This window comes from Triturus cristatus, chromosome 8 (assembly GCF_964204655.1).
Source record: "Triturus cristatus chromosome 8, aTriCri1.1, whole genome shotgun sequence".
Taxonomy (NCBI): domain Eukaryota; kingdom Metazoa; phylum Chordata; class Amphibia; order Caudata; family Salamandridae; genus Triturus; species Triturus cristatus.
Window position 1 is genome coordinate 283,595,000 of NC_140591.1, and position 23,552 is coordinate 283,618,551.

Here is a 23,552-nt window from a genome sequence, read left to right on the forward strand (position 1 = left end):
TTTGTATTGAAATCTGAGGGTCAGGTGTGTTGATGCAGTTGTAATAAACCAATTGTATATGTCATTTCAGATTCATCCCCGGAAAGCGAAGGAGAAAGGGCCAACATCTTTGGGGAGGCAGATGGTCACAGTGGTTCTAGCTGTGGTAGTGATGCAGATTGGGGTGTACAAAATCTCCCTACTTCCACGGATAGAGTAATTTCACAGTTACACGCACATACACTCACCATACACTAGGGCCCATTTCACTAACATACACTCAAATACTCCACCAGCACTGAACCTGTGGAAAGAAAACTCCTAAACACCCCACATCTACACTGAGGTCGATAAGACCTAGTTATTGTAATTGTCATAATCTAAACAATCTATACAACAATAATCAAATAGAGTACTCAATAATCGACAAGAAATAATCACCAACACCGTATTTAAAATTATGATTCTTTATCTAAAATTAGTCAAAGAAATTAATCAGGAAAAATCATTTTCTCATAATTACCTATTCTAGCTAAATGTCAGAATGGGTCATCAGGAAAAGTCTCTCAGTAGAAGTCTTCGAGTCACCGTCCTCACAGCATCGATCCTCACCAACGCAGGTTTGGGAAGAAATGGCAAAGTGGCCTCCCGCCCTCTCTAGGCTAACAATATTTATAATGAAACTTGCAATATTAAAGAAACATTAAATGTTCTACACGTCCGCCGAACCGCTGAGCAGAGCGAGCAGGAAAGGATGTAGCATCGCTACATTTGGAAAATCTCCGCTCAGGAAAAAATCACAAAAATAAAAAAACAGAACAGGAACTAAAAAATTGTATCCTTTAACATCCACATTTCCTCAGGGCTAACACGATGACTTCAGAGTCCATTCAGTTCATTCTTTATGGCTCCTTTGTCCTCCAAGGTTACTCAAACATTTCTTGGTTCTTGGAGACTTGCCCAGCACTGCTACTGTCCTCACGGAAAGTTTTAACCAAGCGAAGACTGTGGTCAGATGATTCAACCATATTCAGCAAGGCCCTCTCATCACAAATCTTTCAGTCGAGGCCAGGCTGCAAACGGCGGACATTTATTGTTAGGCCAAAATGGACCATCTTAATTAAAAGAGACAAAAACAACGTTACCACAGCATAATGATTAAACAGTGTTAACCCCACTGATACCCTTATGTGTATGTAATTATCTAGCTTTTGCAACACAGAAAAGCATTAATTCAAAAAGCGTTTCGTGCTTTAAAATAAACAGCACTCAGCAACGTTTATTTAATAAAACATGCACATTTATTAAATAGCAATACGAAAGCATTCCCTCGTGTCGGTTTTCTTCTCATTAGTACGTTGGTAAGTTTAAACATATACAAAAAACAAATAATTCGTGATTATTAATTAATAATTTTAATTATGACAAATAGACAAACCAGAGCTTAAAAACCCAATAGATTTTCATCAGAAAATCCTGCTCCAGCAGTAGCATAAACATGAAGGGACCCAGTGACCGAGCGAGTGTGGGGAATGCCACAGAGGACACAATCTCTACTTTATCATCTTCAGAGTCATCCTCCAGTGGACACTCCGGAGTGATGGCTGACCCCTCAGAATTTCATCTAACTTCATCCTTGTCTGCTACCCCCAGTTCCATCGCCACCCTCCCTGTTGCTCCTCAACCAATTGGCCGGGCCTGATCCCCTAAGAGGGGAGCCGTCTCCTTCACTCTAGGCACCTCCGCCCCTGTCCCCCTATTGCACAGAGTGAGAAGGCTACTGACCACCTGAGAAAACATCTCTGTGGGTCAGACTGTACTAGTGAATACCATCCCGGGGCAAGGCAGCCATCTGCAGCAGATAGTGGCCTACCTGGAAGGCATTCACAGTGCAATGACTTTCCTACATCAGTCTTTTCAGGCTCTGGCCTCATTCCTCAGTGCAGCCTCACATCTACCCCAACCTCATGCATCCCTACTCCTTACCCGTACCCCAACCTATCCAAAGCACAAACAAGCATTTGCACACACACATACTCATACAGACCCAAGCATCACATCCACACATAAGCAAAAACCTCACAAAAAAGCAGGGATGCATCCAAACAGACAAACATCACGCCCACCACCACAACCACATTACACCACTAATATACCACACCCACATACTCACACCACTCCCCATCGGATCACCACACAACAGAAATGACAGAACACATGCATGCACACACCGGACCCCCACCACCACATCCACAGCCAGCACAGATAACACCACACCCACCTCCAACCACCATCACTTCCATACACACACCACACATAACCACACCCAGTCACAACCACATTAGCATCCACAATACCCACACCCAGCACTTCCACTGCCGCAACGTCCACAGATACACCAGTCACATACTACACACTTAAGAAATACAAATGCACATAATCAAGCACTCAACAGACACCACAGAAACAAGACACACCCCTACTTACAGCACATACACCTGCCACACATGCACCTGCAACAGACCCAAGCACATCACACACAGTCATTCCCTCTACCTCCAATGCTCCACTCCTTACCATTTCCACTACTAAGTACCCTATCAAAGATCCCTCATTTTCACTTTGATTCACCCCTCCCTAACCTCCAACTACCACTTCCAAGGACCTTACTACCACTCCCACACCCAAGGCCACCCTTTTCAACTCTAAATCCAGCCTCTTACTGACCCATCCGCCTCTTCTACTTCCCTAATGCTCCTCAATTTCACATTCCTAATGCCCCCCCTCCTAAACGTAAGTCCACGCTTTCCTCTTCTAAAACTGCCACTTTCCAACCCAAGGACACCACTCGTAGAACCAATCGTCCCCATCCCAAATAACATCTTTGAGGTGCCTCTCCTGATCAATGGATGCTCAATTAATGCCCCTTGTGGGGAGGTTACCCTAGCAGTGTTATTCAGGGCACGTTTTGTGACACTGCAGTGTGCTAAGCAACACCATTTCTCTATGGATTGGCCATTGGCCATTTGTTATCTTTTGTACCTATGGTTTATTTGTACAAATTAAAATCTGCTTTGTTGTTGAATACATTAGTCCTGGCACTACTGTTACCTAGCTATTTTTGGGAACATAGCAATGTTGCAGAGGTTAAACATAGCGTGCTTTGTGATGTACATGTACAATACAATATCGTATGGGATGGTGATTCATTTTTTAGGCAGGCATTCATCATGGTGTTGACCACTGACACCATCTAATTGATGTGATGTGATACCTTGGAATGTGTGACAACAGGTGTGTTTGTTTCACCCTGATTGGTGATCAATAGGAACAGGTTTGTATATAAACAGCTTGGAACCAGTGCAAGAGTCACACAGCACAAGCAGAAATGTTCCGTGGATGGATATGTGGGATGAATCCAAATTGGGCCAAACATTGATATGTGAGGTATTTCACATGGTAAAGGTTTCACTTGTCTTGAACAATGTCTACACCATTTTGCACCATTGCGCCACTGCCTGCTTCACTGAACTTTTACAATTCAGATTTTTTAAAACATTCTTTTTCCTTTAAGTAAATCAGGCTACTTTAAAAAAGAAATGCAACAGTAGAGATGGAAGTCTGCTTTCCCCTCCAATTTCTTATTTTGTGAATTGACCGGTTAGCACATACCTCAGTTTGCAAAATAAAGTGCAGGTGGCAAAAAGTTGGTATACAATTAGTGACTGATTTTTGTAACCAAAATGTTAGTACACCTGGCTGTAGGTTTCCAGAATACATATCTATATTCAGTGGCAGCTGCTCCGCTGAAGTGGAGGAGCGTAACCCCACTGTTCTCAGAGCAGGAAAAAGGAAAAATAAAATGATAATAACATTGTTATTATCATTTTATTTTCCATAGCTACGGGACTGGGTTACAGCGGGCGAGGCTGGTGGCACAGGGTGGAAGAGTGGTTCATGCACAATAAGTGCGCATGACAATTTGGCCGGCCGTCTTGGGCTGCCCAAACAGTCATGTGCACTTTGCATGTTCTCCACCGAGCTGTAATACACAGCCTTGGTGGAGAACATGCACAGGCTCCCAGTCCCCATCTGAGCCCCGAACCACGGCGCTCAGACCAATTACAATGCTGCATTGCAGCACTGTAATTGGCTTAAGGGGGCCCTAGTGCAAGGACGGAAATTGCCCCCCCAGCTGATGTTTCAAAATAGGTCAATAATCAGGGTTCAGTGGACACCTCAAGTGTCTGGGCCAAGAAGACATTGAACCCACTGCACCAGTAAAAGCTTCCCCTCTGAATCCGTGTAGTGACTGCAGAAATATAGTATTATGATTGCCTAGCAAATATGCTGTGAAACATGAGAAAACTTATAACCAATGATTCCAAATTACCCCAAATCGTGTGAGAGTTTGAGGATTTATGGGTAATGTAGTTGTATTGCTTAGCACCATCTACAGATGCAAAGGCTTTTCCTAAGCAGTGCTGACATTTTTCGACCTCTATCAGCCTTTCCTTCCTCAAAATTAGCTTAGCCTTAGTGGTTTGGGAGTATTATATCTGTGTGCCCACTGAGCACTGAAAGGTGAACCATGAATATTGACAAAAACATGCATTTTGTCCTGCCTCCTTGAACTGCCCTCTGAGAAGGTTAAGGATCCACTTGTGGAGTGACAGAGAGCTTCTAAGAAAGCATACAAGGAGGAGGGGTCCCAGGTTGAGATCCCCAAGGTGCTGGGCCTGTATTCCTTGTAAGAATATTTCAGGAGTACTGTCAGTGTTAGAGATGTGCTCTTGATGTCCGTGAGGCCATGCTCATTTGGAATGGTAGCCATAACAAGAGACGCTGAGAGACTCCTGAGAGACTTTCACTATTTTCTAATCAATCCCTTATGTTGAAAGCTATTTTGTGGTCACAAAGGCTCCGATTCACAAAATTTAAGCCTTTACGACGGCAAAATAGCTTGGGGGTATGTTGGGAACCCAAATTGCCATTTGGTAGCGTGTTACTGATTGCAAAATAGGTTTACTACTAGTACCGAATCACAAATTGACAGGGACATGTTAAGGGAGATTTCTTATGTTATGTGTCAAACATTTGCAATCATTGATAGGTTACTGACATAACAAACAAAGTGGTAACCCAGTTACAAATAGGAATCGTTGCCTTAGGGACTACTCCTTCTTTGTCAATGTTTTTGAAAACAGTTTTTAGGAGTACTTGTAATAAAAAGTTTTAAAATAGGCTGTGTTTAAAAAAACCAATTGCTTTATTTAAAAGCAATCACAGACATGGTGGTCTGCTGACCCGCGCAGGCCAGCATCCCGGCGATGCCAGCAATTCGTAGTGGGTCGCAGTTTATGACCTATTGCATGCATATTAATGACATAGGTCAGATTGCTACCCCTATGAATCAGAATTTTGCGACCAACTTGTACGAACATATGTCAGTTCAGAAAAAAACAAGGCATTTAGTAAAAGTAGATGAACAAATTGCTACCACTTTTACCGAATGCTGTGTACGAACATAAGGCCACAAATTCAAGGACCTGGCCATTACATTTAGATCAAACAACAAAATACATACTTCGACCTAGCAAGTGCAGCCTTTCTCTCAGATTATGTAATGCTAACCTCTTGATAACCCTGCTTATCAAGCCGATTGATTAGATCAGATTGATTAGACCAGAAGGGGTATCCCATTGCCTACCAAACTGCTAAACACTGGAACACACTCACTAGAAAATTACATCATACCTCTTTTGAATCTTTATTCTGCAAGAACCTCCTCCCTTCCTGTGATCCACAGTGCAGGGACACCCTAACTAGGGGTAGCTGTTCGCGCTTAATAAGTATGGCATTCATTCATTAGAGCACCCAAGAGTGGGCGGACAAGCCATATTATCCATTCCCAGACCACCGATGGCTGTGGGTGATCAACTGCTCGATGTTTCAATGCTGTACTACCTTCATCACACACTCCACTTCTTCTACCTGGCACATCCAATAAAAACTAAGGGGGATATTACCAAGAAATTGCAATAATTATCGCAAAGCGCGCTTAGCGCTGTTTTTTTTATCGCCGGCTATCGCTGGATTTCATCGAGGAGATAACGCGTTATTATCAACGCTTATCTCCAAGGAGATAGAAAATCCAGCGATAGCGGCGAAACCCAGCAATAGCGTGGGAAATCCAGCGAGAAATCTAACGCGCTAATGAAAAGCTTGCTAATAGGCAGGTGAGGACTTAACCTTACGATCCACCTCCCATTGACTAGAATGGTTAAGTCATGTTTTCAGCAGGTGTTAGGTTCCAGCGATATTCGCGGTTAGCAAGAATTTTTTTATTGCTTCGCGGCCATTGCTAATAGGGGTAAGCTGGGTTTGCGACTGTTTTCAGTCGCTTTAAGTTGGGAACGCCTACTTTGCACGTCATTAGCGATTTATATTGCTGACATGCAAAACGGCACCAAAACGGTCGCTTTCGCCATAAAGCTGTCGCTTACAGCTGTTAGCGGCAGCTTGCTAATAGGGCAATAGAAATATTGCCGCTTTAGCGCCAAAAAGTACCGCTAAAGCGGCGATAAGGCCCTTGCTAATATCCCCCTAAATATTTAGTGGTGTTTGTTAAGGGGGCAAACGTCCTCTGAGCATACAGGTGTTAACTGAAGCTTTTCCCTTCTTCTGCTCCTTTCTTCATTGGCACCTAGTCCACAAAACACAGAGGTAGTTAAACCATGGATATCATCTCCAGGAATTAGATTTAGAACATTATAAACACTATGCTAGTCTCCCCACAATAAGGGCTTCGATGTGCAAGCGGGAGAAAGTGGCCTCTCCCCTTAAGACACTCGCAATCACTCCTTAAATTCGTCTGTTGTCTACCAATTCAAACACTGTGGGGTCACTAGGTCGGTGCAGCAGGCTATATATGTTTCCAGGAGCAGACATACGTTATTCTGCTCACACATGTCACAACGTCCATCACAATATTGCTGCTTTAAGAATGATAAATTGTGCAGGCAACATAGGTGTCCCTATGAGACACCTGCAACATGCTGTGGCGCAAACCTTGGCACCCACCCTAATCCCTATATTTCCTAGACTAATGCGGACATCTAAATGTAAACGGATTGATTGACGTTTTAATCAGGGGAGCAGGAGGCCTTCAGAATGTTGCCTGCAATCATACAATGAATCATTTAGGGGCGCTTGTCCCTGAAAACACTTCATGACTTCACCTGCCCAATAAACAGATTACATTATTTATACATTTGGCATGTGAGCGGAATATGGCCACTTTACTATAAACTAAAATATGCACGCACTGCGGCTGTAGTTTGCACTGTAGCCCATATTATTTTGTGAAAAGGTAGGCGCGACGGAGGATTTGCAGCCTGCTGTTTGTTATTCTGCACCGTGAAGCAATTTAATGCTTGACAGCGCTCTGCAGGACTAGGGGGAGTTTTTACAATAGCATTGCAACAACAGCAGCACTTCTATATTGTATTCATTCAATGAAGTTTAAAAAAAATTGCAAAAAATGTATGCATCAAAACCTCTCCCTTGGTGGGGTGAAGTGCATAAACTACCTGGTTCATGGGTGATACTAACTTGATCCACCATGCTATTGAAGGATGCGATGTTTAGCTCCACATCTTTTTTCAGTTGTAAGCGGAGTTTTAAGTCTGAAAAAATCAAAGTTCAGATTTTAGTTTCATCGCCAATTTGTAAACATTAATTTTCAAAACAGCTTTGACATATGCAACCAGTGGCAGCTGACCATGATGCTAAGTGGTAGGGCGGCAAGAGGGTGGAGCGTACATACATTAAAAAATAAGAAAACAATTAATTAATTTAATTGCAACTTACCTGACGCTGCGTCTTCCTCCTGTCCCGATCCCTAACTGGTGCACAGTGCGCAGGCTCAGAGATGCCAATATCAGTGCTGCTTTCATGCTGGGAATAGAATTCGCAACAAGAGAGCAGCCCTGGGATTGGTCAGAACAGCCTGCTCCGGAGCTCAGTGTAAAGTCGTGAGTGTTTGGGGGCCACACAATAAATGACTACGCAGCAAACAGTTGCAACACTAGTGGGTAGCTAGGAACTAACCCCCGCCCAGAGCCCTGGGCTTTTTATTAACTCGCTCACGTGGTCTCAACCTCCGTCGAGCCCACTTTCATAATCGTTATTCTGGGGGTGTTCGCTGACCGACCTTCCCCCTATCGTGGCGAGACGCGTGGGCTGCCCCATCGCCTCTCGCGATACTACACTCAGACAGTGCCTGGGAGCCTGTGGCTTTTCTCCACCCGATTGTACAACACAGCCGGGTAGAGAAATGCTAAGTGTTCCAAAGAAATGCTAAGTGTGCCTTAGACGGCTGGCCAAACCTTCATGTGCACTTAGTAGTGCCCACAACTCCTCATCTTGAAGCTCAGGGGGGTGGCCTGGTCCCGCCCCTCAACCCAAGTACCCAGCAGAGGCAACGGTGAAAAAGAAAATGATAATAACAGCATTTTATTATCATTTCCCCTTTCACTGTTGCCTCTGCAGGGAAGCAGCAGTGGGGCAATGCTCCTCTGCCGTAGCGGAGGAGCCGCCCCTGAATCCAACAAGAAATGCTGCCAAATAAGCACACTTACAAAATACAACAAATGTGTGCTAAATGACACCAGGGCGAAAACAGCACCACCATGATGAGTTGTGCAAAACAGTTCCTGTGTATATTGTCTGTACTGTTAACTGAGCAGCTATCCAGCTGATTGAGTTTTTAACTGAGAATTATTGCCTTCTGCGTTGGGTATTACATTTTGTTAACGCTGTTGAGGTATTAATAGCTGTTAACGCCTTGTTCTGCAATTACATAGTTTACAAAAACAGTGGACAGTGACCCCTATTATTCAAGAAAAATATTAATAATAATCAAAATCTCATTTTAAAACATACAAATAATAATGAATGATGGGTGCCAGTGATGAAAAATCTGCTTGGTGCTCTTTTTAGTGGGATACACTCATATGAATAAGATGATTAGTGTGTATATCAGACAAACATGATGTGAGGGGGCTCTCCATTCTACGTGGCTTCATCAGTTCCCCGCAGGCTCCTTTTAATGTTATGTATGTTTATTTATGTTTTTTTTAATTTGGTAATAAATTCCATGTTTTTTATTTTAGGTCATTTTTTGGCAGGTTGTTGAGGTTGTAGGGGAATGAGATGGGGAGATTTTTTAATATTTAAGTTTTTTATTGATTATATCAATGTCATTGGTATTAAGTTGTTAATTGTATAATTATTTTTTAGTTATCTATTAGATAATTAAAAAATGCAAATACTTTTTTCTTAATTGTTTATTTTGTTGATTGTTTTAGTATTCAATTGTTTGAAATAATGTGGGTAGTAACTAAATTATTTTTACTTTTTATTTAATAATTAAATATATAGTTTTGTTATATTTTTAACTAATGTGTATTGTTATGTATGTTATTTAGTTTGGTTTTGTGGCTATTGGAATTTTAGGGTAATTGGCTGGAGAATTTTAATTCTGTTGTTTTTTAATTTTTTTAATTGATTCAATTGTTTTAATATAGTTTATGTAGAACTTTAAACATTCATTTCGTCTTTTTTTGTTTTGAATAATTTATTTAAATGTTATCATGTTAAAAATATATGTTTGACTTTGCTTATGCATTATATTTTAATTTAGGACCTGTAACATTAAATCTGAGCTTTCTAAATGTTGATTTAGGAAGAGTAGTTGCTCAGGTTGGAATGGGAATAGTAAATCTGACCCCTTCAAGGTATAGCACTTTCTCTACTGTTGCTTATTTTGAAGTGGTAAAATTAAATCTAACCCCTCCAAAATCCAATAATTTTCCTACTATTGTTTACATTGTAGTGGGAATAATAAATCTAACCTTTCCAAAGACCACACTTTCCTTACTGTTGCCTATGTGTGAGTGGGAATAGTTAATCTGATCCTTCCAAAGTCCAACATTTCCCTACTGCTACTTATGTTGGAATGGGAATAGTAAATACAGGTTTTCAAACCTTCAACACATTCCCAACTATTGCGTTGATCAGATCAGAGTGGGAATAGTAAATCTGACCCCTCTAACATTCAGCACTTTCCCTATAGTTGGTCAGGTTGGAGTGAAAATGGTGAATTTTGCGCCTCCAAATCAAATTTTTTATCTGATTTTTTAAAGTTGTTTTAATATACATTTGTTTTTTAATTTTAAAAAATACTTTAATGTAAATTGTGTTTTATTATTTATTTTGTTGCATTATTTATAATTTTTTAATGTCATTATGTATATTATCTTAATTGTTTAATATCTACTGTCTGTACTAAGGAGTATCTATGTTTAAATAATACTTTAAACAATTGTTTTATATATTTTGCTATTAATTAAAATTATATATTTTTATTTTATATTTGTAACTTATACATGTGTTGATAAATTTTATTTTATGTGTATAATTATTTCATAAATGTAGTCTTATTTTTAATATATGTTTGAAAGTTAATATAGTGTGTAATAGTTAAAATGCAATATAGTACATCATTTTTGATGATGTTGTGGTCTTTTTCTTGCTATATTTCACTTTACATACAAAGAAGTGAGCTCGCTATTTGTGTCCTCATGTATTTTTAAGGTGATGTTGTTGTTGCCGATATTTTTGTTGGCAATATTTTGTCATACAACCAATAGATCAGCTTGAATGTTGTCCTTTCACATCCAGGTTAGTTAACTGATCTCAAGTTCCACCGTGTCTGCCGGGACATTTATTTAGGTGTTGTTTCAGTAGTACATAGCATTATAGGTGACAAGAATAATGGAAATTAGTTTTGAATTTCCAATTGCTTTCCAATACGGTGAGCCTATGTTGTGTTTTTTATCAGGTGTGACTCTCATAGCATCCAGACTCTGATGAGCTACCTGCTCAGGCATTTTGTCAGCGTCTCTGATATGTTGCTGAGCAGGAGAAAATGTGTTATTCATCAGGCTTTCTTTTTTCTTGTTCCAGCTTGATAGTGAAGGTAACAACAATGATTTGTGTCTGGAACAGCATAACTGAAAGTGGGTTATGTCCTCAGTAGCGCTGCCCATTCAGTTACCCATGGAAGCTAGATTTATCCTCTTTTCATGGTCTCCGCCTGCTAAGAGGAGGCACCAGTGTCAACATTTTGCACTTCACATATAAGGAGTATCAGCAAGAATATGGCAAGAGCAGTGCTGGAAGCTGAATGAGAGAATACAAAAAAGAAGTTTACTGAATATGTAGAGGATCAGGTTGAATTTGAAATAAAGCAGTGTAGTGAAAGAAACTTTAACATGTGGGAATCCCAAGTCGTTGGGCTCTTGGACCTTTGTTTTTTGGATTGCTCATGTAATTGATTCTCCCTAATGGAGCCTCACTCACTGTAACCTTCTGTTTTAAATGGTTTTGCTACAACTGACAGTGCTCACCTTTCAAAAGACCTAGTTTTACTCCATATGCATCTGCTATGATTTTTTTTATTTGAACATCTGTATGTTTGTCAGCCTTAATGGAGTTAAGGTTTTGAGCTACCGTGCTGAGCCATGTAAATTACTCTGCAGCTCAGATGGCAGTTCAAAGCTTACTTTGACCATTTAGAACCATTTAAAGATATTACACTTCCTTTGGCAGAGGAAGAGGGCAGAGTGAAATCTCTATTTGGCAATTAGCTGCCTCCATGACAAACGCTGGCAGGATAGTCCCACTTAAGACAAAGTGATGGCTGGTAGACCTTCAGCTCCAGCCACTACAAGTAGGGAGTTTCTTTGAATCATGATGGTAAGAAACAAGACCAAGGTGGGTGGAACGCGACTGAGACAAAGGGATATCATCCAATTTCCCTTCAAGCTTTACCTGATGCTATGTAGGGGGGTGGGCAGAACGTCGGTAGCTCCTGGAAAATGGCAGTGAGGATTGGAACTGCCACCTTCTACAACTTTCCACATCCATTTTTTAAATCCCCATACAAGGGGAACAATAGAAGCAACTGAAGAAGGATGGACCCACATGGTAGATGAACTCTTGTCCAGAGTGGGAGAACCCACCTTTTGACTAGTACTTCTGGGACTTTTGTTGCCTTTCCAAAGCTAGTTGCACCAGCTCCTCTTCTCCCTGTTGGACCAGAAGAGTGTGAAATTGTTGGGAACAATGAAGGAAGGTGGTTTTCTTGGCTGTCTGTGAACTGGTTGTGGGTAACCTATAATATAGTATCCCAGGTTCCTGCTAGGCACGCAGGCACCCTGAAAGAAGCTTAAGGCATTGGATACAATAGAGTACAGACAGAGTTTTCTGTCTTGAGAACCACAGAGGGGCTGCTGTTGAAAGTCTTCAAGAGAGGATACTATCAAGGGCTGGACAGCAGAGCAGGGCCAGACTCTTTTTTTTGCAAACTTTATTTATTCAATTTTTCTCACAGTAACTGAGCGGTCATACACAGACTTTAACAACATATCTCCATCCAGCTTGTTTCCAATTTGTGTCAGAGTCCAGTGCACACATCATTATTGTATATTTATCTGTAACAATATGGGAGACTTAGCATCATACATGACTACGATACCACACAGTTCCCAGTACCACATTTCACTATTGCTGGCAGATCCATTGATCTGACCGTTTCCATTTCCTGTTGGGTTTAGTGGCTCCCTCCAGATTTCTCTTCAGAGTGCAATGTCCTCAGCTATTTTCTCGCCTTTCCGACAGGTTTTCATGTGCAATTCTTCTGCAAGAGACCACTCTCCCACATCCCTTGTCCAGCTATCTAATGTCAGGGCCCATGCCAGGTCCAGACTCTTACAGCGGCTGCTGAGAAATAAGAAAGCAACACCAAGGGGCTATGAAAAAGCAGAAGACATCAAGAAACCAACATTGAAGATTTGGAGGTTTCACAGGAATGCTGATGGTGGGTGGAATGTACCACCAGAAGCAAAACACACGATACTCCACCTGATATGCAGGGGCGGTGATTTGTATAGCTGATGTAGCCACTCATGTACAGTGCTGAAAAATCAAGGAGCATGCACCACGTCTTTAGATTCAAAGCAGGATCTAAATATTGCCCACAGGAAGTCTGTGTAGACTGGGACCTCCAGAGGACATTGGGCGCCAGTGCCCTATTTTATTTAAATATCCCCTTACAAGTTTATGATAACCTTTATGGGTGGAGCAGATTGTGCCACATGCAACAGTGTCCACTTTGAACAATTCTTTGAATGATTGCACACCAGTGTAGAAGTTATCTATGTGAAAATGGTGCCCTTTGCTTAAAGGTCCTCTACCAAGTTCCCACACAATTTTCTTATTAAGTCCAGAAGTGGACGGACAACCAGGGGAGTCAATATTGTAATCCCCAGCAGTGTACATCCTAAAATTACAGACATATCCAGTACTACTCTCATAAAGCATATACATCTTAATTCCATAATGTGCCCTGTTGCTAGGAATGTACTGCCTAGAAACAATACGGCCTTGAACAGAACCAAAGACTCAGCCGCAGCTATTTCTTTTCCTGGAACATAGATCTCTGAAAAGCAATATACAAAATGATCAAGGATAGGCTGAATATTGAAGAGAGGGTCACCATCAGGGTGATACAGTGGCAATGTTGAAGCATTATCAGAAAAATGCAGCATCCGAAGCAGCAGAAAATACTGATCACGACTCATGGTTGCAGGAAATATAGAAGTCGCCATCAAGGGACTAGTAGACCAATATGAGGCAAGCGAAGGCATCCTTATTAAACCCCTCAAAAAACACTGAACCTCAGACCTTCTTTAGGATTTGTGGAAGTCCATCAGGTAGCTCTAGAGCGGGGCTTAAGTCTGGCACTGTTGTCCCTAAAATACTGTTCAGCATGCAAATCAGTCTATTCAACAATCTCATCCAAAAATACATCGTACAGGCACAACTGAAATAAATGTATGGGCAAAAGGTTTTCAGTGTACACTCAATAACCTGCGACACCACTAAAGGCAGGCAACAATGGCTGCACCATGTTTGGGGCAACCCAGAGTCCAGAGCTTCCAAAGTGAAGCCTTTCAGCCACAGGCCGCTTGCTGCACTAACAGCACATCAGTGTCCTCCTATAAAAGAGGCACTTCATCCGCACTGAGAGTGACTGAGAGTGAATTCCTCCTCTGCCTCAGATGCATATTCAGTCTCATAATCATTGTTAGAGGGAGATTTGAAAGGCATACCAGCAACATGCTGCACAGTAATCTTGCAGCTAGCCATAATCCTTACTAATAAAAGTAACACAACAAAAAAGCCAACAATAATCAACACTGTGTAAAACAAAAAATAAAAACCAGAAAGTAAAACTGCTGGCAGATAGAAATCTGGAAGGTAAAGTCAATCAATATAAAGCTCACAAAAGCCTATACTCAACTACCATACTCTCACTTTTCAGAGACAGCTATACTCAGGATCACCTGCACCCACTCTGCACAGAAACAGCAAGCACCAATGGTATCCCACTAGAAAGGAAAAACCAAAAGAACATTTCACCAAGACATCACAATACACATCATGCAGATATCAAAGGAGAATTTCACACACAGAAGCTAAATATGCTGCCATTATTACACCATTTACAAAAAACCCATTCATGCAGGGCAATGATACTCATTTGGAGTAAACAGTACAAAAAAGATTTTCTTGCCAAACTCATGCAACTACACAAACTGCAGATCTACCAGGACTGAAAACCGCAAGCAGGAAATACAGCAAAAGAAATCAAAAGCTTTGCACTTGAACAAAAAAGAGAAATAAAACATTACGATCACAAATGCAAATGATGACAAGAAATAAAACAGTTAACATGATAAAACACTATGAAGTCTGCCCATCACCATCCAAATGCCAGCCACAAACATTGTCAGCCAGAAGCCAGTCAACACACACCATCAGGCAGATGCCAGTTCACACACACCACCAGCCAAGTGCCAGTCCACACACACCACCAGCCAAGTGCCAGTCCACGCACATCGCCAGCCAAGCACCAGTCTACACACACCACCAGCCAAACGCAATTGCCCACACACAGCCAGACAAGCGCCAGTCCACACGCATTGCAAGGCAAGCGCCTGTCTATATACACAGCCAGCAAAGCTCAAGTTTACACACACCACTAGCCAAATGTCAGTACATACACAGCCAGCCAAATGCCAGTACAGGCAGACCATCAGCCAACTTCCAGTTCACACACACACACAGAATGTTGTTTTGCTGTCTAGTGGTTTTCTGCCCTGTTTGAAGGCAAATGGGCCCAACAATAAGGCCAATCTGCCCCTGAGGGGGGCAGAAATGGCCAAAATGTATGCCCCCAGTAAAAGGGGAGCAACCCTCGCTTAAGGGGCCACTTCCCAACATTCATATAAATAATATTTTTTATTTTACAGAGTTTTATATAGCGCGAACTTGACCCGAATCGGGTATCAGAGCGCTTTACATAGCACCAATTGCATTACATGAGGACACATTCATTTCTTTTTGTTAGGCACGGGGAAATTAAGTGATTTGCCCCGAATCACAGGATGTTCAGCGTCATTGCCGAGACTCGAACCCAGTTCCCCAGATTCGAGGTCGACCATTCTAGCCGTTAGGCCAACTTCTCTTCCTCTCCTATCCCTGGTGTCTATGGGCTCTCTGCCCCTTTGGGGGCAGATCAGCCTACAAATATAGCCAATCTGCCACCAATGGAGGCAGAAACTGCCACAATATATGCCCCCAGTAAGGGGAGCTACCCTTACCAAAGGGGCTGCTCCCTGACATTTAAATAAATTATATCCCTGGTGTCTTGTGGCTTTCTGCTCCTCCTTGGAGGCAGAAGGGCCTAATAATATGGGTTGGGTTGGAGTGCTACTCCAAGCTGTTGCCAGTGGTTAGACTTGTTGCAAGCAGATCTCCCTTCACCTTTTGTATGTTTCATTCACAGGAATGTAGACCCACATGTCTGTGACTGCATTTTAATAAAGTACATTTAAAAAAAATATAGCCTGTTTTAGTTAAAGGAAAATGGGATGTGTTTAAAAAAATTAAATGTTCCTCATTTTTTGGGGTCCCTTGTACGACTGCCTACTCTTAAAAACGATTTTATCAACATTCTAAAAAGGAAGGGGTCCTTCAGGGACCCCTTTCTGTTTGCGAATAGGTTACTACGACCCTTGTGTAGTCGGTAAAATATTAAAATTTTGCAACTGGATTTTTCGGTGATCACAACCCTCTGGTTATGGGGATGCGGATTCAGTGGACATAAGCAGACAATAGTTGGAGTGCAGGAGGAAAATTAAAGTCAACAGATATGGGGAGGTGACGGCAATGGTCACAGGTTGACAGTAATGCTTTCTACTTATCCCTGTTTAAAGAGAGGCAACAGGAGATTCTGAAGTGCCTAGATACCTCACCATCAGAGGAGGATGTATTAAAATCTTTTGACACTATAGCAAAGTCAGTGAGGATTCTCCTAACTGTTCCGGTAGTCACCTCCCAATCAGAAAACCCAAGGTGGTTCGATAGGGAATGCTCACAAGCACTGAGGTCCCTCAAAGCGACGCTGAAAGAGACGCCCCATAGCAGTTTGAAGGTCGCTAATTGTCGCAGGACTTATAAAAAGGTTTTGAAGGAACGGAGGTCAGCCCTACAAAAACAGGCTTGGGACGAATTGGTCAAGGCAAGTGAGTTGAAAGATAGCTCTTTATTCTGGAGTGTTATTAATAGACCTTGCTTCTCTGAACCGGACAAACCATCCATGTGTCATCATATAAAAACAAGATCATTGGAAGAGTCACTTCCAATTAGTCTATAATTTTGGGGAGGAAGCTTACTGTAATAATGCATGGGAGCCCCTCCCATGTGATTCGTGTATTGAATTTCAGTTACACGAGGTAGTAACAGGCATAGAGGGACTGACTAATAACAATGCGCCGGGTCCACATGGGATCCCGCCTGACCTGTTCAGAAGCAACATTGAGGTGTGGGCCCCTATTTTAATGAAGATTTTGAATGCGGTGGTGTCGTCAACCATGCCCCAATCTTGGTCAACAGCTATCATCGTCTCCTTCTACAAGAAGGGGGACAGAGATAACCCCAATTGTTTTAGACCCATCTCGCTGATTGACTCGATCGTAAAGGTCATAGGGAGGGTCATACTGAATAGTTTAGTGGAGTGGGCAGACAAAAATCAAGTTATCTTGGAGGCCCAATATGGCTTCCGAGCAGGCAGATCTACAGTGGATTAGTGCCTGAACCTCTAACTTGTGATAGCCAAATACACAATTGCTAAAGCGGGATCCATTTACTTAGGTTTTATGGACCTACTGCAGCATTTGACAGGGTGAACCGAAGTAAACTATGGGCCGTTAGATGATTTGGGAGTAGAGCGCTCCATTATAAATGCCCTGATGTCCTTATATGTGCATACCACAGCGGGGGTACGTTTCACTCAAGACGGCGATCTCACGAATAGCTTTAAATGTTCAAGAGGGGTGCGGCAAGGCTGTATTCTTGCCCCTTTTTTTATTAACGTTGTATATTAACGGGTTGGAATCTGCAATGATATCCCTGCATGCTGATACACTGAGAATAGGTTCTAGATCAGTACCAGTCTTGCTTTACACAGATGATGCCATGCTCATAGCACGAACCCCAAGAGCATTGCAAATCTTAATTTATGAAGGGACTGGATTTGTCCCCCAATTATGCGAACTCGTTTGTGATGGAGGTGGGCTGTCGAGGGAAGAGTACTACTTTTTACAAGGCAGGCTCCCATAGCATAGCCAAAGTCCCAGATTTTAAATGCCCCAGGGTTTTATTTGATGCTAAATTAAACTGGAACACCCTGAAAGAAGAGAAGGTGGTGGACACGAAGAAGTCAGCGGAGGCAATTGCGAACTTTGCACATAGACTAGGCACATGGTCACCTGGGGTGATTTAAAATTATATCGATCAATTTGTATTTCTAAAGCGGTGCGTGGGAGTGAAATCTGGGGCTATAAGAGCCACGCATAATAAATACCTGAGACAGTTATTAAATGTCCCTCAATGTACCCACGCCTACTCAGTTCACGAAGAACTTGGGGTGAGGCACGTGGTGGATCTAGTTGCAGTGAAACCCCTTCGCTGCTGGCTGAATATTTGGGCAAAGGAGGAGGACTGCCTCAATCAAGAGATAATCGTGGATTGCTTCTCATTGGAGCATGCGCTTATAATACCTTGGCCAAGATATATTAAAGATACGTTGTGTAGCTTAGGAAGACCAGACATGTTTACAAACTTTAGATTAGTGAAGAAAGGTTATAAAAAATAAATCAGTGATCTCTTTTTTAACAAGGTCAGCATGGAACGAGAAGACAAGGTATTGCTAAAACCGTCAGTTAGAGCGCATGCTTTAGTGAAATCAGTGCAAGGAATTGAACACTCTCTTACTATTCTAACCAGTGCTTATGACCGGTTTTTAATTTACGTGTTTTAGATTTAATATGTTCCATCATTTATTGGCTGTCCCTGTCGGATTTGTAGCGAGAACTGAAGATCGAGGACCCTGTGGCTGCGACAATAGGGCTCCCTAAGACATTTTATATTTTGTCTTTTTATGTAAATATTTTACACATCCCCGGCAACTGTATCTTAAACCATATTTAAAAGCCATGGGTTTTTGACAGGCTCGAATTGCGCTTTTACACATGCAACTCCGCAGACTGAACGCATTTTATTTGTGGTTACACACTTTTTAAGAGCAATGGTGAGATCCAGGAAATCTCGGAATACATAGGGTTGTGTTCTGTAAATTGTTAAATGTTTGATTCAGGCATCGAGTAAAAACAGCTAGCATTGAGATTAATGCTTAATCTAGTGGCCCCGCAAGAGGATTGTATATTGTGCTGTTGCTCTCAGAGTGATGACAAAATGAATTAGCCCATTTTTATTACTCTGCTATTTGTTTTTATGTACTGTAACTTTTATGTCTGTATGCTTTGTCGAATAAAGATTGTATTATTATTATTATTATAACTGGATTTTGGTTGCAAAATATTATTACATCTCTAGCTATTTGGAAGGGACGCCCTAAAAACACCCCTTTCAAATGGCAATTCAGTATATTCTCACAAACCCAAATCACTATTTTGGCTTGTTACATACCAAAATGCTATTTTGCAGTTGCAAAGGCGCTGATTTAGCCAATCAGCGCCTTTGCATCTGCAAAATATCTTAGTACATCTGGCTCCATGTTTGTTAACTGCGAATATACATCTTGCGGAGTTACACAATTACATTTTATTTCACATAAGGGAGATTTAGTTACTTGGCCAAATTCACCCAATTTTATTTTATGAACAAATTGGTTTTAAATTGTAGTTTGCAAAAAAATTGTAATAGCACATTTGTGATGCACATGTGAATGGATGGACAGAAATCGCTATGCTCGATGTAAGGTGGTCGAAAACAACTGTAAATTGTGAAGGATCTGTGTGAAAATGTTGGTAATGTCTGCTGTAATGCCAGTGCTTAATCTGTAAAAACAAGTAAGTGCCGAGGCCTTCGTCAGGAGGGCACAAAGTTTTTACCACATATTACCACTGTACTTACACAACTACCAACCATCATGCTGCAACAAGTGTGACAATTTAAACTATTTGAGGCCGTCAAAACTTTAAGAATGGATTTCAAGGCAGATATTAGTTCTTTTTAATGTAAATTGAGTTAACAAACAACTGTTTTTCTGCTCATCTTTAAATTACATAAACAGTGCCACCATGTGGCAGCTGTCATAAGTGCCAGATTCGGCAATTAAGTGCTGGTGCCGAGCACCGTAAACCACCGCCTGAAATTAAGCACTGTGTAATGTGCTTACTACTACATTTTGCTTAAAATGTTAAAAATGTGGAAATCTCTCAACAACGCGATGGGGCGTATAGCACATTGGTGTTACCACTGTCTTACAATCCATGATACAATGTTTCTTTCAGAATCCCAAAAGGCTCTTTTTCTGCTTACATTGGAACCTGTCATTTTCAGAATGCAGTGCTTTGTCAATCGTTGTTAACATCTTATTTTAGACGATGGTATCGACCACCAATGCCTTTGTCCTCCAGAATACTGAACTTGTATTTACTGTGAGTCACAGGGTGTAAGAGTATAATTAAATCAGAGGTGACCCTGAGGCCAGAGCTACCACAGATCGCATTTTGCTGAATAATGGACTGAAGATAAGAGTGGACCTGAGGCACGCCTTGAATACAGAGATTCATTTAATGCAGTAAATCAGGTTTTGCCTCAGTATTTTATAAAATGTGGCTCAGATTTAAAAAGAGCTTGCACTGGATGTGCTTTACTTTTTTAATGCAACCCGAAGCAAAGTCTTATGCTGGGATTTACAAACCAATGCAAATCAAATTTGTGTTGTTTTGTAAATAAAGTAACACAAAGCAGAACAAGGCTCTGCCTTGCTTTACTTTATGTCAAGTGGGAGTTCCATGAGTGGTGCATGGGTGTTCCCTTGCGGCCATCCATGGGTGTTTAAGCAAATACCTATGTACAAAGAAATGTAGACAGGAATTTGCACCAAAATCCTCAACTCTCTGAGAAAAATTTTAATTTCTCCTCTCTTTTCCCTCTGTGGATGTGTCCTGCAGCACACATACAAAGAGGAAAATGCCTTAAAGCATACTTTATATACAGAAAGTGACCCACTGCTGCACAAAAACTATGCTGACTGCAATACAAATCCCCCTGCACTATGGAACAAAGGGGCCTGCACTGATGTATGACAGCCACAAGCCCACCTGCACAGACAGAGAAGTTCTGCACCACTTTAAGGTAAATATGACAAAGGGCTTTCTCCTGTTCATGCAATGCAGTGCAGCAACTTTAGGTGTTGTGTTGTGTGGTCTCTTTGTAAATATGCCCCTGACTTAAGAATACGGTAAAAACAAAATGTACCACCTGCCCATGCACCATAGCAAGGGTACAATGGGCCATAGCACAATTTAGAGAAATGGGCTCTTGCTCCACATCTACCGAAAGACAGAAATAATTAGATCCAGAGGACCCTCACTTTCCTGGACCCCAATGCCACTGCTGCACGAAAGATATCTATGCCCATATCTTAACCTTTTTCTGAACAGCAGTTTTTAAAACATGATTATATTCTTGTAAGGTTTCTGAAAACCACTTTTCAAATTTATGACTTGCTTTGACAGCTGATGAATATTGACTCTAACAGAAAATAGAACAAGCATGGGCACAGCTAATAGGCCTAGGGTTTAAAAGATCAAGCTATGTTTTTTGAGAGAGCACGTGGGACATACAAAACAAAAAAGGATGTACTCCCATGGGGTGGTTAACTCTAAAAAAATAATTTTTAAAAAGAGTCGCCTGAGGTATGTAATGGAAGGTTACAGCTCATCATGTCAGTGCACTGTGAGACTGGAATGCTAGTGGGCTGGGCAGGAAACACAAGTATAGGGAGGAAAGCCATCAGACCATGACCAGGCAACAACGCCATCCAATTAAGAGTAATGGGGTGGATCCAACAGCCACTTAAAGAAAGTTATGTATTGGAAAAAATAGGTCTGCCTAACACAACTGTCTGTAGCCTCAACCTAAAAAGGGGAATAAATTAATATTTCACGAATGCATTTCCTACCCAAATTCAAACATCTAGATGTCTGATAATGCTCAAAAACCCGCCCTATTACAATTCTTGATATGAGAATGTTTGGACCTAATTGTCCCAACCTCCTTAGTATTTGTGCTTCTCTGTCTTCGTTGACACAGTAGTTTTGTTTCTTTTACAATTTAATGCACTTGTGTGGGTCCATAATCCTATATAAAGCCATCTAATAATTGAATAACATCACATCTTGTAACTTATTTGGTACTTGCTTTCCATTTCCTCCTTTTGCACAGTTCTGGTATCCCTCATGGAGACAATAAGCAAGTGCGAGCCATCATAGACGGTGGCCAAGGTAAATCCAGAGGTGATGCTCCATTGCAATAATACTGTTAAGATAGAGCAGCATTAGTTTTGGCTAGAGGTGATTTCGGTCATAAAGGGAGATTCATTTATAATATTAATCCTACAGATACTGTTTTTGCTTCTCTGTGTACAGAGTTAGCTTATCATGGGCCCTGATTGACACAGCTTTTTTGATTGTCTGTGTATTCCATTTTTGTGTGCAAATAGATTTGTTGTGAGTCTAAGGATCCTTTTGGATCCTTTTGAACTGACCACCATATCATTCTATTCCACATCAACCAAATGATCAAATGCCTACCTCGTACACAGGAATACCCCTGCTGGACGAGAAATCTAAGACAGATTCCCTTTGCCGACCTGGAAGAAAAGATAAGCTCACTCCTCCCCATCAACACAGGTGACCTCTCCTCCACTGAAGTCACCACTCACTACAATACAAAAATGACTTCCATATTTGACCATATAGCACCCCTAAAATAAAAAAGAGTCAGGAACATTCCATCTAGATCTTGGTTCAACACAGATCTAAACTCCGAAAGAAGACAACTAAGAGCTGCAGAAAGACTCTGGTGGGACAACTCGTCCACAATCCTCCTTGATCGACTCAAATCTGAATGCAGGAACTACAAAAAACACATCAAAAATGAAAAACCGTGATGCTCTAGACAAGGCAAAAAACAGGCCCAAAGAACTCTTCAACCTCATTAGGCAACAAACTTCCAAGCCCCCATCATCCTCAGTTCAGGCCTCCAAGGTCCTTTGTGAGAACTTTGCCAATTTCTTTAATAATAAAATCGCCAAGATTGAGCTCTCCCTGATCGATCACCACAGACCCCCCAACATAAGCACGCTCCCAGGGACTGAAGATATCACACCCAAGCTTCCCCCAAACAACTGGAAATCATTCAACCCCATCTCTGAAGCTGAGATCATCGAAATGATTACCAGTTCCAAACCCTCATCTCACTTCTCGGATCCCATTCCCACCCACCTGGCCAAAAAACTCAAACTCAACCTAGCCCCCCTCTGGACCAAGATCATCAATAGCTCCCTGAGAACTGGAGTCATGCCTGATTGTCTCAAAATCGGCCAAGTCACGCCACTACTAAAAAAGCCGGGATCTGACCCAAACGATCTCAACAACTTCAGACCCGTCTCCAATCTCCCATTCCTAGCTAAAATCATGGAAAAATGTGTTCTCCCTCAACTCACTCAACACATGGACAGTAATATTCTTCTAGGACTCCACCAGTCGGGCTTTAGAAAAGGTTGCAGCACAGAGACAGCGATCCTGCATGTCATAGATGATGTCCACAAATCACTTGATAGGGACTCATACTCCTGGACTTATCGGCAGCCTTCGACACGGTTGACCACAAACTACTCATAAAGTTACTTCAAGAAAGGGTCGGGCGGACAAGGTGGTCTTGCAGTGGTTCACCTCCTTCCTGCAGACCCTCACCCAAAGAATAAAAATCAAAAACATCACATCTGACCTATGCCCCATAAGCAGGGGTGTTCCCCAAGGCTCAGTTCTTTCCCAACAACCATT

General features: G+C 41.6%; 1 long non-coding RNA gene across 1 annotated transcript; it reads right to left on the reverse strand.

Moving 5' to 3' along the window:
- Positions 1-433: 433 nt before the first annotated feature.
- On the reverse strand, positions 434-8,091 carry LOC146801986 (uncharacterized). Its single transcript, XR_014967348.1, has 3 exons — positions 7,852-8,091; positions 7,572-7,667; positions 434-1,094 (listed from the first exon to the last, which is right to left on the reverse strand). It is a non-coding gene; the product is annotated as an uncharacterized LOC146801986 (long non-coding RNA).
- Between the last annotated feature and the right edge of the window lie 15,461 nt (positions 8,092-23,552).